The sequence below is a fragment of the Coregonus lavaretus genome, assembly GCF_964263955.1.
Source record: "Coregonus lavaretus genome assembly, chromosome: 19".
Classification (NCBI taxonomy): domain Eukaryota; kingdom Metazoa; phylum Chordata; class Actinopteri; order Salmoniformes; family Salmonidae; genus Coregonus; species Coregonus lavaretus.
The window spans coordinates 14,955,275-14,969,446 of NC_140006.1; the positions used below are offsets into that span (position 1 = coordinate 14,955,275).

General features: G+C 48.6%; 1 pseudogene across 1 annotated transcript; it reads left to right on the forward strand.

The window, feature by feature from the left end:
* The first annotated feature begins 7,020 nt into the window (after window positions 1–7,020).
* Window positions 7,021–14,124, forward strand: LOC311146231 (nuclear factor of activated T-cells, cytoplasmic 4-like; annotated as a pseudogene). Its single transcript has 12 exons — window positions 7,021–7,201; window positions 8,235–8,398; window positions 9,359–9,868; window positions 9,953–10,128; window positions 10,253–10,415; window positions 11,414–11,514; window positions 11,623–11,725; window positions 11,895–12,082; window positions 12,586–12,798; window positions 12,907–13,033; window positions 13,185–13,889; window positions 14,054–14,124. The product of its transcript is annotated as a nuclear factor of activated T-cells, cytoplasmic 4-like (transcript).
* Window positions 14,125–14,172: the final 48 nt, after the last annotated feature.

Sequence of the window (14,172 nt, forward strand, 5' to 3'; positions counted from 1 at the left end):
TCCAGGTACAGCAACAGCGGCGGACAAACATCTGGGCCGAGGGTATGCCGACCTCTTCCTCTTGCGCCGGGAAGAGCGGGGGCTGATAACCCAAGGAACACTCAAAGGGCAAGAGACCAATGGAAGAGCAGGGGAGGGTGTTGTGGGAGTATTCAACCCACACGAGTTGCTGGCTCCAGGTGGGGGGTTGGCAGAGACAAGGCAGCGAAGAGTCGTCTCCAGGTCTTGATTGGCTCTCTCCGACTGCCCGTTGGACTGAGGGTGGAAACCAGAGGACAGGCTAGCCGACGACCCAATGAGTGTGCAGAACGCCTTCCAGAACCGGGACGAGAACTGAGGACCCCGGTCGGAGACCATTTCCACCGGGAGTCCATGGATCCAAAAGACGTGCTGCACCATGAGCTGGGCCGTCTCTTTGGCAAAGGGTAGCTTGGGGAGAGGAATGAAATGGCGCAGGGATGTAACTTGAGGCCCAGGGCAGAACGCTGGGACAGGACAGCCCCCACTCCGACATCCGAAGCATCGGCCTCCACCACGAACTGACGGGACGGGTCAGGATGAACCGATATGGGAGCCGTGGTGAAGTGGTGCTTGAGGTCCCGGAATGCCCGGTCAGCAGCTGGGGACCACGTGAATGGAAACTTGGGAGAGGTGAGTGCAGACAGGGGGGAAGCCAGAGTGCTGTAACCCCGGATAAAGCGGCAATAAAAGTCGGCAAATCCCAGGAAACATTGCAGCTGCAATCTGGACATAGGCTGGGGCCAATCTACCACCGCACTCACCTTCCCGGGATCCATCTGTACATTCCGGTTAGCGATGATGTAACCAAGGAAGGTGATGGTGGAGCGATGGAATTTGCACTTCTTCGCTTTCACAAAAAGCTGGTTCTCCAGGAGGCGCTGGAGGACCTGTCTGACGTGGAGCACTTGTTCTTGGGCTGAGCGGGAGAAAACGAGGATGTCGTTGAGGTAGATGAAGACGAACCGGTTCAACATGTCGCGGAGAACGTTATTAACCAGGGCCTGGAACACAGCTGGAGCGTTGGTAAGGCCAAATGGCATGACCAGATATTCGTAGTGACCGCTGGCTGTGTTGAAGGCAGTCTTCCACTCGTCCCATTCCCGTATCCGCACCAGGTGGTAGGCGTTCCATAGGTCCAGCATGGAGAAAACGGTGGCCCCCTGGCAAATCAAAATATATTTTATATTTGAGATTCTTCAAATAGCCACCCTTTGCCTTGATGACAGCTTTGCACACTCTTGGCATTCTCTCAACCAGCTTCATGAGATAGTCACCTGGAATGCATTTCAATTAACAGGTGTGCCTTCTTAAAAGTTAATTTGTGGAATTCCTTTCCTTCTTAATGCGTTTGAGCCAATCAGTTGTGTTGTGACAGAAGATAGCCCTATTTGGTAAAATACCAAGTCCATATTATGGCAAGAACAGCTCAAGTAAGCAGAGAAACAACAGTCCATTATTACTTTCAGACATGAAGGTCAGTCAATAATGAACATTTCAAGAACTTTTAAAGTTTATTCAAGTGCAGTTGTAAAAACCATCAAGCGCTATGATGAAACTGGCTCTCATGAGGACCGCCACAGGAAATGAAGACCCAGAGTTACCTCTGCTGCAGATGATAAGTTCATTAGAGTTACCAGCCTCAGAAATTGCAGCCCAAATAAAACTGAGTTCAAGTAACAGACACATCTCAACATCAACTGTTCAGAGGAGACTGTGAAATCAGGCCTTCATGGTTGAATTTCTGCAAAGAAGCCACTACTAAAGGACACCAATAAGAAGAAGAGACTTACTTGGGCCAAGAAACACGAGCAATGGACATTAGACCGGTGGAAATGTGTCCTTTGGTCTGGAGTCCAAAATTTGAGATTTGTGGTTCCAACAGTCGTGGCTTTGTGAGACACGTGTGGGTGAACGTATGATCTCTGCATGTGTATTTCCCACCGTAAAGCACGGAGGAGGAGGTGTTATGGTGTGGGGGTGCTTTGCTGGTGACAGTGTCTGTGATTTATTTAGAATTCAAGGCACACTTAACCAGCATGGCTACCACAGCATTCTGCAGTGATACACCATCCCATCTGGTTTCGGCTTAGTGGGACTATCATTTGTTTTTCAACAGGACAATGACCCAACACACCTCCAGGCTGTGTAAGGGCTATTTTACCAAGAAGGAGAGTGATGGAGTGCTGCATGAGATGACCTGGCCTCCACAATCCCCCGACCTCAACCCAATTGAGATGGTTTGGGATAAGTCGGACCGCAGAGTGAAGGAAAAGCAGCCAACAAGTGCTCAGCATATGTGGGAACTCATTCAAGACTGTTGGAAAAGCATTCCAGGTGAAGCTGGTTGAGAGAATGCCAAGAGTGTGCAAAGCTGTCATCAAGGCATTTATATTTATTTAACACTTTTGCAGTTACTACATGATTCCATATGTGTTATTTCGTAGTTTTGATGTCTTCACTATTATTCTACAATGTAGAAGAATGTAAAAATAAAGAAAAACCCTGGAATGAGTAGGTGTGTCCAAACTTTTGAGTGGTACTGGAGGTCTCCATAGCCTTGGTCTCCGGACCCGAACAAGAGTACAGTCATTCCTGGGGCGGTGTGGTGCCTGGGAGAAGGTCGATCCCGCAGTCATAGGGTCGGTGTGGAGGAAGCGAAGTGGCCCTGGCCTTACTGAATACCTCCCGGAGGTCCTAGTACTCTGCAGGAATGGCGGAGAGGTCCGGGGCAACTTCAGAGCCCCCAGGAAGATGTCCCGGGGCAGGCTGCACTGACCTCAGGTAATGGACGTGGCAGAACGGGCTCCAGCCCATGATGGCACAAGCAGTCCAGTCAATGAGGGGATTATGTCGCCGGAGCCAAGAGAATCCCAATACCACTGGAACCTGAGGAGACTTGATTAGCATGAATTGGATAGCCTCGCTGTGGTTCCCTGACACTCGTAGGTTGATGGGGGTGGTATTGTGGGTGATCCGGCCTATAGAGCGCCCGTCCAGCACTCTAACGTCCATGGGAATGTAGAGGGGCTGAGTGGGGATGCCCAGCTAGGCCGCCAGGGTAGAGTCCATAAAACTCTCATCGGCCCCAGAATCGATGAGTACCCGGAGAGATTTTGACTGGTTCCCCCACAGCAGGATGGCATGGAAAGGGGTGTGAGTAAGGGGAAAGAAAAAGTTATCCGATGGCCCACCAGAGTACTCGCCCCTACCGGTGAGCCTGGTCTTTTAGTGGACAAAATGACCAGTAGTCCCGCAATACAGGCAGCTCTTTGTGTGAAGCATGTGTAGACGTTCAGCTGGGGACACCCTAGCTCTGCCTAGTTGCATTGGCTCAGGAAGAGGTGAATCGGCAGACTTCGGAGACTCTCGGGGGAACTCGGGTAGCCTCGGGTTCTCTCGGAAACTGAGACATCGGGGACTTCCAGGATGCCTCAGAGGCGAGGTGTTATCCGTGAGCAGGCAAGTGGAATCGGACCTCCTCTCCTTCCTACGTTCCTGTAGCCGCCCATCAATCTGGATGGTCAAGGCGATGAGCGAGTCGAGATCCGCCGGTAGTTCCCGGGCTGCAAGCTCGTCCTTAACTTCCTCCGATACTCCGTGCAGGGACGTGTCGAACAGGGATTCCGGGTTCCAGGCACTCTCAGCTGCCAACGTACGGAAATCCACCGCATAGTCTGCCACACTACAGGAGTCTTGCCCGAAGCTGGAGTAACTTCCGGCAGCCTCTCTCCCGGACAATGGAGCATCGAAAACCTTCTTCACCTCCGCCACGAGCACCTCCAGACTGAAGCATACGGCCGACTGGTGTTCCCACACTGCCGTAGCCCAGGCGAGAGCCCTCCCTGACATCAGCATGATGAGGTACGCTATCTTTGAGCGGTCCGAGGGGAAGGAGGAGGGCTGCACCTCGATGATGAGAGAACACTGAGCGAGAAACGCCTGACAGGTTCCCGACTCTCCAGCGAAGCGTTCCGGGGGAGGTAAGTGAGGTTCTAGGGAAACCGGGGTGGCCGGGGAGGCCGCACTGCTAACAGCCGGGTTTCTGAGGGGCTGGGAGGTTACCATCGTGGTAGGCTGCCTGACAGACAGAATTGCTTTAGCAATGTGTTCAACGCTCGGTCATGGCATTCGGCCAAGGTCTGGAACCCTTCCATAAGACCACGAAGCAACTCCTCGTGCCTTCCAATGGTGGCTCCTTGGGAGGAGACGGCGTTGCGGAGCTGGTCCGAGTCTGCTGGGTCCGTCATGGCCAGTTCGGACCATCACGGCTCAGGTGAAGACCCAGATGTTGACAGTTTCGAAGTAACAAAAGTTTATTACAAAAACAGGGGGGCAGGCAAACGACAGGTCAAGGGCAGGCAGAGGTCAGTAATCCAGAACAGAGTCCTAAAGGTACAGAATGGCAGGCAGGCTCAGGGTCAGGGCAGGCAGAGGTCAGTAATCCAAGGCGGTGTCACAAGGTACAGAACGGCAGGCAGGCTCAGGGTCAAGGCAGGCAGAATGGTCAAAACCGGGAAAACTAGAAAACAGGAACTAGAGAAAAACAGGAGTACGGGAAAACCACTGGTAGGCTTGACAAGACAAGACAAACTGGTATAAATACAGAGAACGCAGGTATAAATACCCTGGGGATAATGGGGAAGATGGGCAACACCTGGAGGGGGTGGAGACAAGCACAAAGACAGGTGAAACGGATCAGAGTGTGACACTGTCGTTGAAATATTAATGTATTATCATAAATGCTTCCCACTGGTGTTTGGAGACACTGAATATATAATATAAGTTATTTTGTCTGATTAACTGTGTTCAAGGTGTTGCTTCAGATTGTAATATTCTGGAAAATAAGGCCTGTATACTCTTTAGCAGACGCTCTTATCCAGTTCGAATTAGGTTAAGTGCTTTGCTCAAGGGCGCATCGGCAAATGTTTTACCTAGTCAGCTCAGGTTTAGAACCAGCAACCTTTCGGTTACTGGCCCAATGCTCTTAACCGCTAGGCTACCTGCCGCCCTCTTTCAGCTCCTACACCTCTCAAATTCAAATATGGACCTCGAAGTCAGTTCCAGTGCTTTTTTCATTCTTCCTCTCTAATCAGGGACTAATTTAGGCCTGTGACACCAGGTGGGTGCAATTACTTATCAGGTAGAACAGAAAACTAGCCGGTACTCTGGACCTCCAGGGTAGGATTTTAATACCACTGTCTGTATCGTACTGTATTATTCCCTTTCTGGGAATGTTTTGGAAGGACTGTTCCACCTTTTTACCACATGGTGGCAACATATCCACATAATTCTATCCTCCTTCCTCTGTCAATTAATTTGACATTCAACCGTTGACATCAGACAGCAACTAAAACCCAGCCTGAGGATTTGACCCACATATCATCCTTCTAATTTGTAACACTCATTTGCCTCCCAAATAAAATCCTACTGATTAAATAAACTTTAAAGAGCTCTTTTTAATTTCTTACCAAATAATTCTGAAAGACACCATAATCCCATAGAAAAATCCAAATCCCCAAAATTTAAACTATATCTCTAAATAATAAGCAGTCTTTCAGCAATGCTCAATCTTGATTTTGTATTAACATTTACCAAATGTAACCATCTTCATTTGGATAAAAGAAACCAGTACCCACATCCCCAAGAGTATGAACTATAGAAAGTGAGACAAAAAAAGCGTCCAACTCCAGTATAACATAATGATTGTGAGAACTGGAGGAGGGGTGAGCGAAGGAGAGAGAGAAAGAGAGAGAGAGGGGGGGGGGGGGGAGACTAGAGAAAGAGAGGGAGGGAGTGAGCATGTTTATTTAAGCTTTTCGTCTCCCGTCTCAGACAGAGTGCAGACTACAGAGGATAATCAGAAACAGATATTGCAAGGCGAGGAAGGGAGGAAGAGAGGGAGGGGGTGAGCCTGGGAGAGCAGGAGGAGGGACATGGAGGAGGGAAAATAAAAAGGGGGAGAGGGGTAATGGGAGGAGAAAGGGAAGAAAACAGAAGAGAGGTGGGGGCTGTCATGTAAAACACCACAGGAAACAGCCTGGCCTCCTCATGCTCTCTGAGTGACAGCGAAGCATCATGGTCCTTCTTGTGACAGAGAGCACTGGGACATTCAGTGAGGCCACAGCAGGGAGGAACAGCCCACCAGCCAAACATCTGGCTCAAGAGGGTCACTTCATTACTTTTATTACACTGGTGTTGATGCCATTTAAAACGTTTGGTGATGGGGGGTGGGAGGGAAGGCAGAAAACGTCTGGAAATACAAGGATGTGATGTCAAACTGTCAGAGGAAATGTATGCAATAATCTACAGTATATACTACATAACTGATTAGTTATTTATAAGAACGTGGTAAAAATCTCAAAGTAACCAAACCTTCTCAGCTCATGGGCATAGGCAGGGGGAGAGGGGAGGGGGTCTCCTTGACTGACAACCCAAATGTCCTATGGAGATCCAGTAACGGTCCAACTGGGCTGAGAAACCCACCCAAAGGCAATAAAGGGTAAAGGACTACAAAAATATTTAATACACTTTTTTTCTGGTCGAATAGAAGAAAGGATGGCGAGAGAGCATTAAAATGAAAGACTGATCGCCTGTGATGGAATAGATAGATACCGGTCCGATCGTTTACGAATTTCAAAGAAATCAACGATATAGGCTAGCCTACGCATAAAATCTGTCTTCTCCAAAACTTCGAATGAAATAGATGTAGCGGTGGTCCAACAATATGTCTTGTCGACGGAAGACATTGTAAAAAGTTACAGAGAGAGTTTATGAGCAATAACGACCACAATCCGGATGACAAGAACGAATTTGAAACCTACCCTTGAACATATACATTTTGGGAAAACGTTGATTGTTTTTTTGAAAAGGACCAAGGAAATTATTATTATTATTATTATTATTATTATTATTATCGGATAACACTTAGGTAGATCTCAATCTTTTCAGCCGGGGTGTTCTCTTCATCAGTCTCTCTGACTTTTTCCGCTTGCTGCGGGGATGGGGGCCGCGCCGGGTTCGGGCTGGGAGGAGGGGGAGTTCGAGTTCAAGTTGGTTTTTGAGGAGGACCCGCCGCGCCAACTCCGGGGCCCATCCCCGCTGCGTAACGCGGACCAGGAGCACACCATCGCAGGGGAGAGGACGGAGAGCTCCCTTTCGCTCCCAGCGTTGAGCAATACTGGTTGGAACCCTTTCTTGGATAGTGTGTGTGAATGTGTGTGACAGGGAAAAAGAAGATGGTCAATGGTTCCCAATGTAGACGCCTCATCCACATTGTAGTGATTTGTCTCTGTGTGGTGTATGTAATGGGAATTATTTAGTTGATCTGAGTATGTTCATTGGTAAAATTATGAGGCCTACTGTTCTTTCTCTCTCTCTACCTGGATATAGATAAGTTATGTGACTGGATGTAGGCCTGGTGTATGTGCACTATGTGCTTGTCTGTGTGTGGGGGATGTGTGTGTTCATGTGTATGGAGTTTGCGTGCTGTGTATTGCATGCTTGTGCTTGCCTGTATGTTGTGTGAGTGTGTGTGTGTAAGGGCAGAACTCAATGTGGTTTTAATCAGCTGTGCGTGTGAGTGAAGTTAACAGCTGCCATCTGGATGGAACCTCAATCTCTGTTTACTGAGCATGCACCACACCTCCCTCCGTTCTCCCTCCTTTACTTTCTCTCTCCCTCTCCTTCACCCCCTTTCTTCTTTCCCCTTTCAGCTTTCATACACACCCCTCTCACCCACCCACGCATCTCTTTCCCGCCCACACTGGCATAAAATAGTAATACCACACCCTAGCCTTAAACTTACTACAAGATAAGTTACCACAGTGTATACTGTACCTCTTAACTCCTGCACTAGGCTGACCAATTAACTATAATGGACACTGGACAGTAGTGGACACAGTGCTTTACAGTGACCCTAACAGTTAGGGCCTAACTGTCCGGTACTGTCTACTGCACCACCACACCACAGCAGGGAAATGTGCGGTGTAATGTGCGGTTAAAACATCAATAAGGGACATTTCCTTACCTATTTGATTACCATTCTTGAGAGTTAGGGGATACTTTTTATAGTGGACATAACTGGTTTCTCTTCAACCTGAATGTGTTCTGGCTCTGTACTCTCTCAACAGTGAACTCAGTAGGATACAGCTTACCATGTCAACTGTAACTGAGAGACTCCTGACACCTTTTCTACCTTTTTTGTTTTGTCACAGACAGCCACCTGGCTGCCACTCATGTAGGCCAGCCAATCGGCATCCCTACCCCACCGTCTTCTTCAGCCAGTCAAAGGGCTGGGATGCATTCCCCGCCCCCCAGACGTGCCTTGGTGAGGGAGTTCAGCGGGACTTATGAGAGTCTTCCGGCGCGATCTGTACAAGTGAGTGGTCAGAGATGGCCAGTTACTCTCCTGGTCAGTGAGAGTGGGACAGTGATTCTGTGTCATCAGGGATACATGATGCTGAAAACCATACCTGTCCCTACAGTATGGTCCCTACATTTCTCTATTGTTAACCCTATCAGTCCCGAGACCCCAGCAATAATCGGCTTTTCATTTATATGACTTTCATTTATGTCCAACCATTATATTTAGCCTCACAATGAAGTATTTTACCATTTTATTTTAAGGACAACAAGGGCTACAAGTTCAACACAAAACCATTTGACATAAACTGTTGCATTCATGAGTTTTATTGACAAATGACAAAAAAAAAAAAAGGTCCGCCAAATAAAACCTGATAAAAATAATGCTGTAAGTACAGAAATTATTTGCTCAGTGGGAAATGAATATCCAACTAGTCAATGACAACCGTGTGGAGTTTGTGACAGCAACTATGTGAGCTTTTTACAGTATTATAGACACTATGTCCTTAGATGTGCAATGATATTCTAGGTAGAAGAACCCCTTACCTTTTAACGACTCTTGTGTAGCTTGTGAGAGTAGAGCAAAACATGTGCTTGTTTGTGAGATTCTCAGCTTTTCATAGATAGCTTTAATAGTTTGTAGCTCAAACCATTTGGACTCTACAGACGTTTCTGTAAAAAGACCCATCCCCGGACCCCTTCGGGATCTGCCCGTGTCTCACAAACATCGCTCTAGCTTAGCCCCCGTTAATCACACAGACTAATGGTTGTTACCAACATATGCAGAATAAATATACGAATTCATTGGTACAAGAAGTCTGTAGCTCAAACACACAATTAGGTGTTAAAGGTGTTAGAAGTCCAAATCGCGCCGGCGTTGCGTGGGACTCATTGGGTTAATGTTCTAACTTATCTGTCTGTCTGTCTCTATCTCTATTTCTCCCTCCCTCTCCCTCCCTCCCTCTCTCTCTCCCAGGTCTCAGAGTCCCGTGTGTTGGAGTGCCCTAGCATCCAGATCACCACTATCTCCCCAGAGGATGACACTGCCCCAGCAGGAAGTAACTACTGGGACACAGGAGGTGGCTGGGAGAGGGAGCGCCTCTACCTCCCCCTACTGGACCCGTTCTGCTACCGCGAGGGCGGCACCGGCACTGGGTCCCTGAGCCCAAGCCCTGCCTCCAGCCCCTCTTCTCGCGGCTGGCTCAGTCCTGCATCCAGCTGTGATTCACTGCTAGTGGAGGAGGAGGATCTCAATGAGGCCACCGCCCATTTCTGCCTGTCGCCCTCCTCCCGGCCAACCTCCCCGGGGGGTAAGAAGCGCAGGAACTCCCCCCTGGCCTCCCCCTGCACCTCCCGCAGGAGCAGCTACTCTGAGGACCACTCCTGTATCCAGGAGGGAGGAGACTCCAACTCTCAGTCACAGAGTCCCAACAGCAGCTTTGAGCTGAGCATCCCACAGAAGACCAGGAAGACATCACTGGAGCAGGTAAGGTGGCTGGTGGTTTGTAGATCTTAAGTTCCATAGTTTGTTTTGATGCTCAACCAGAAATCCCTGGTTTGTGTCCTCCAGGTTTCCCCCAGGGAGGTGGAGCAAGAGCAGGCTCCAACCCATAGCTCCCACTGCCCACTGCCAGAGCCGCTGCAGCAGAGGAGAGAGGCCCCCTCCATGGGCATGGACTACCTGTCTGTGCCCCCTGCTCTGGGCTGGGGTAGGACCAGAGCCAGCGCCCACAGCCCTCTGTTCAGGTTACACACTGTGTTTATATAGTATCCCTCAATAGTGTGTTGACTTGCCATTATTATTGTTTGGGTGGCCAGGATAGCCCACTCAGCCCCACCCACACATCTGACTGGTCCATTGTTCTTACAGATCCAATGCTCTGCCACCACTTGATTGGCCTCTGCCAACTCAGTTTGACCAATATGAACTGCGTATCGAGGTGCAGCCCCGCCCACACCACCGAGCCCACTACGAGACGGAGGGAAGCAGAGGAGCCGTCAAGGCATCACCAGGGGGACATCCAGTTGTTAAGGTATAATAAGTTGATTAAATTGATTATGGTTTCAATCCCAAACTAACACATACTGTATACACTGAGTGTACAAAACATTAAGGACACCTGCTCTTTCCACGACAGAGGCTGCTGCTGCCTATTGAAATCACTGGCCACTTTAAGAAATGGAACACTGGTCACTTTAATAATGTTTACATATCTTGCACTACTCATCTCATATCTATATACTGTATTCTATTCTATAATATTCTACTGTATCTTAGTCCATGCCGCTCTGTCATTGCTTGTCCATATATGTATATATTCTTAAATTCCATTCCTTACTAGATTTGTGTGTATTGGGTATATGTTGTGAAATTGTTAGATATTACTTGTTAGATATTACTGCACTGTCGGAGCTAGAAGCACAAGCATTTCGCTACACCCGCAATAACATCTGCTAAACACGTGTATGTGACAAATAAAATATGATTTGATTTGATTTGATTTTCATAGACTGACCAGGTGAATCCAGGTGAAAGCTATGATCCTTTATTGATATCCACTTCAATCAGTGTAGATGAAGGGGAGGAGACAGGTTAAAGAAGGATTTTTAAGCCTTGAGACAATCAAGACATGGATTGTGTGTGTGCCATTCAGAGGGTGAATGGGCAAGACAAAAGATTTAAGTGCCTTAGAATGGGGTATGGTAGTAGGTGGCAGGCGCACCGGTTTGTGTCAAGAACTGCAACGCTGCTGGGTTTTTCACACTCAACAGTTTCCCGTGTGTATCAAGAATGGTCCACCACCCACAGGACATCCAGACAACTTAACACAACTGTGGGAAGCATTGGAGTCAACATGGGCCAGCATCCCCGTGGAACACTTTCGACACCTTGTAGAGTCCATTCCCCGATGAATTGAGGCTGTTCTGAGGGCAAAGGGGGGGGGTGCAACTCAATATTAGGAAGGTGTCCTTAATGTTTTATACACTCAGTGTATATCTAAACAATGACTCTCTTTTCTGTCTCTCCAAGCTGACTGGGTACACAGAGAGACAGCCGCTCTCTTTGCAGGTGTTTGTGGGAACAGCTGATGACAGGTCCGTCCGGCCTCATCCTTTCTATCAGATTCACAGGTAGGCAACCGTGCAACAATACAGCAATGAATCTATGATTGTATGTGCTATATCAGTGTTTTGGTGTGTTTTTGTTTTATTGTTTAAAATGTTTCTTCTGATCCTCAGGGTGACAGGAAAGATGGTGGGCACTGCCAGTCAGGGAGAGCGTCCAAGCTGGCACCAAAATACTGGACATCCCCCTCAACCCAGATACCAACATGACTGCGCTGTGAGTAACTAACAGAGAAATAAGAGAATAGATACAAAAGGTTTGTATGGGGTAACAGAGTAGGCAGAGAATAGCTTTCCTGTGTGTACTAAATAAGTGTGTACATGGCATTTTGTACTGTGTGAGTGTGTGTCTATGTAGTGAATAAAACAGCCTTTCTGTCTCTCAGCATTGACTGTGCTGGCATTCTGAAGCTGAGGAACTCGGACATCGAACTGAGGAAAGGAGAGACAGACGTAGGGAGGAAGAACACGCGTGTGCGCCTGGTGTTCCGTACCCACCTCCCCCTGGCCCCTCCCATGGCCCCCGCTGGACGGGTGCTGGCCCTGCAGGTCGCCTCCCTTCCTATAGAGTGCTGTGAGTAGCCAGCCAACAATCACAGTCAACTCTTCCTGTCCTGACACTTTCTTTGAGTTTGTATTTTAATAAGGTATCATATTTATCAATATCCTAGCGAATCATCTGTCCTCTCTCTCTCTCTCTCTCTCTCTCTCTCTCTCTCTCTTCTCTCTCTCTCTCTCTCTCTCTCTCTCTCTCTCTCCTCTCTCTCTCTCTCTCTCTCTCTCTCTCTCTCTCTCTCTCTCTCTCTCTCTCTCTCTCTCTCTCTCTCTCTCTCTCTCTCTCTCTCTCTCTCTCTCTCTCTCTCTCTCTCTCCTCTCTCTCTCTCTCTCTCTCTCTCTCTCTCTCTCTCTCTCTCTCTCTCTCTCTCTCTCTCTCTCTCTCCTCCCTCTCTCTCTCCTCTCTCCTCCTCTCTCTCTACATCTGCTCCTCTCTCTCCTCTCTCTCTTCTCTCTCTCTCTCTCTCTCTCTCTCCTCTCTCTCCCTCTATCCTCTCTCTTCCCTTCCCCCTCTCTCCTCAGCCCAGCGCTCTGCTCAGGAGCTGCCAGTGGTGGAGTCGGTCAGTCTTACATCCTGCTCTGTGGAAGGAGGGGAGGAGAAGTGTTATTTCTACAATTCTTCAATGTTCAATGTGCACCATCCATGAAATAAGGTATTATTTATATCCTTATTTACCAGATGGAAAGCTACAGTGGGAAGAGGAGGCACATGTTGACCGTGACAACAGTAATGAGGTAAATAGTATGTTTCTGGGTGTATGTGTGTTTGAGTGTGCGAGCATCTGTGTTTCATGCACATGTACTAGAATTGTAATTTACATTTTTCATGTTGTCATCCCCCAGTGCTTGCTGTGTGTGCGAGTTCCAGCCTACAGCGAACTCTCAGTGAGCCACCCAGTATCTGTGTGCCTTTACGTCTCCAATGGGAAGAGGAAAAGGAGCAGCACTCACTGTTTCAAGTACCTCCCCGGTGAGTCTCCCCTCACTTCATCCATCAGTCTCTCAGCTAAGACTGTAACATCTTTGTTGTTTTTGGTTCATTTTGAACAATTCATCTCCATGGTATTTATCTACGTGGTCAGGGACCAGACTACATATTACCACTTATTTTTCACCCTCAGTCATGTTTAAAGAGGAGGACCCTCTGCAGTCGCGTCCCTCTGCCTTGCCCTGGAGGGGGTGACACTCTGCTCCATGAGGGGGCCCAGCAGGGTGGACAGCGGTGTGCACCGGGGGAATGATCCCATGCTTGAGGAGGGAGGGCTGGCCTTCCACCTTCCCCCCCTACCCTTCAGCCTGCTCTCTCCCCCTACCCCGGCCAGGGCTACCAGGAGTACTGCCACAAGCCGGAAGCTGTGGAGGAGAGCAGAGGGCCTCTCTGTCGGAGAGACACCCCAGCTTTGAGAATTTGGAGCTGGGCTTCACTGAGCTACTGCCTCCCTTTTACTCCAGAGTCCCCCAGCCTCCCTCTCCCTCCCCCTCCCCATGGCTGGACTCCCCATACCTGTCCTCTTCCCCCTCTCCCTCCCATTCCTCCTCTCTAAGTCCCTTCCCCTCCAGCAGCCCCATCTCCTCCTCCCCTCTTCCCCCCATGACTACCTCTCCCTACCCCCACTACCCCTACCCTCATGAGGTCTGCCCCTCGCCTCCCTCCAACCCTAGCCCGTATCAGGACTTCTACCCACCACCGTATTCCCACTATGAGGTATGGGACCACCAGGGCAGGGGACCTGGAGAAAGGGAAGCTCAGGCTGGATCTAAAATGCAGGAGAGCCCCCTGGAATTTGCCAGCTCATCATCCATTCACCACATTACATTAGAGGAAGGTGAGAAGTTTGCATGTGGAAGGTTCCAATTGGTATTGAACTTCATTGTTACAAGAATAACAATACATTTATAACATTTTTGTTTATATAGATTTATTGATACAGTATACAGCATAAATTAATATATAAATGTCTGACTGGTTGTTGTGTCTTTTTGTCTACAGTGAATGAGTTTATAGGAGAAGACATCAGATCATTCCAGTCGGGCTCACAGATGGACAGCCAACCAGGATGACAAGCTCAGTACTGTTCTGTCTTGTTCTGTTTAAATAGTATGAAGTGC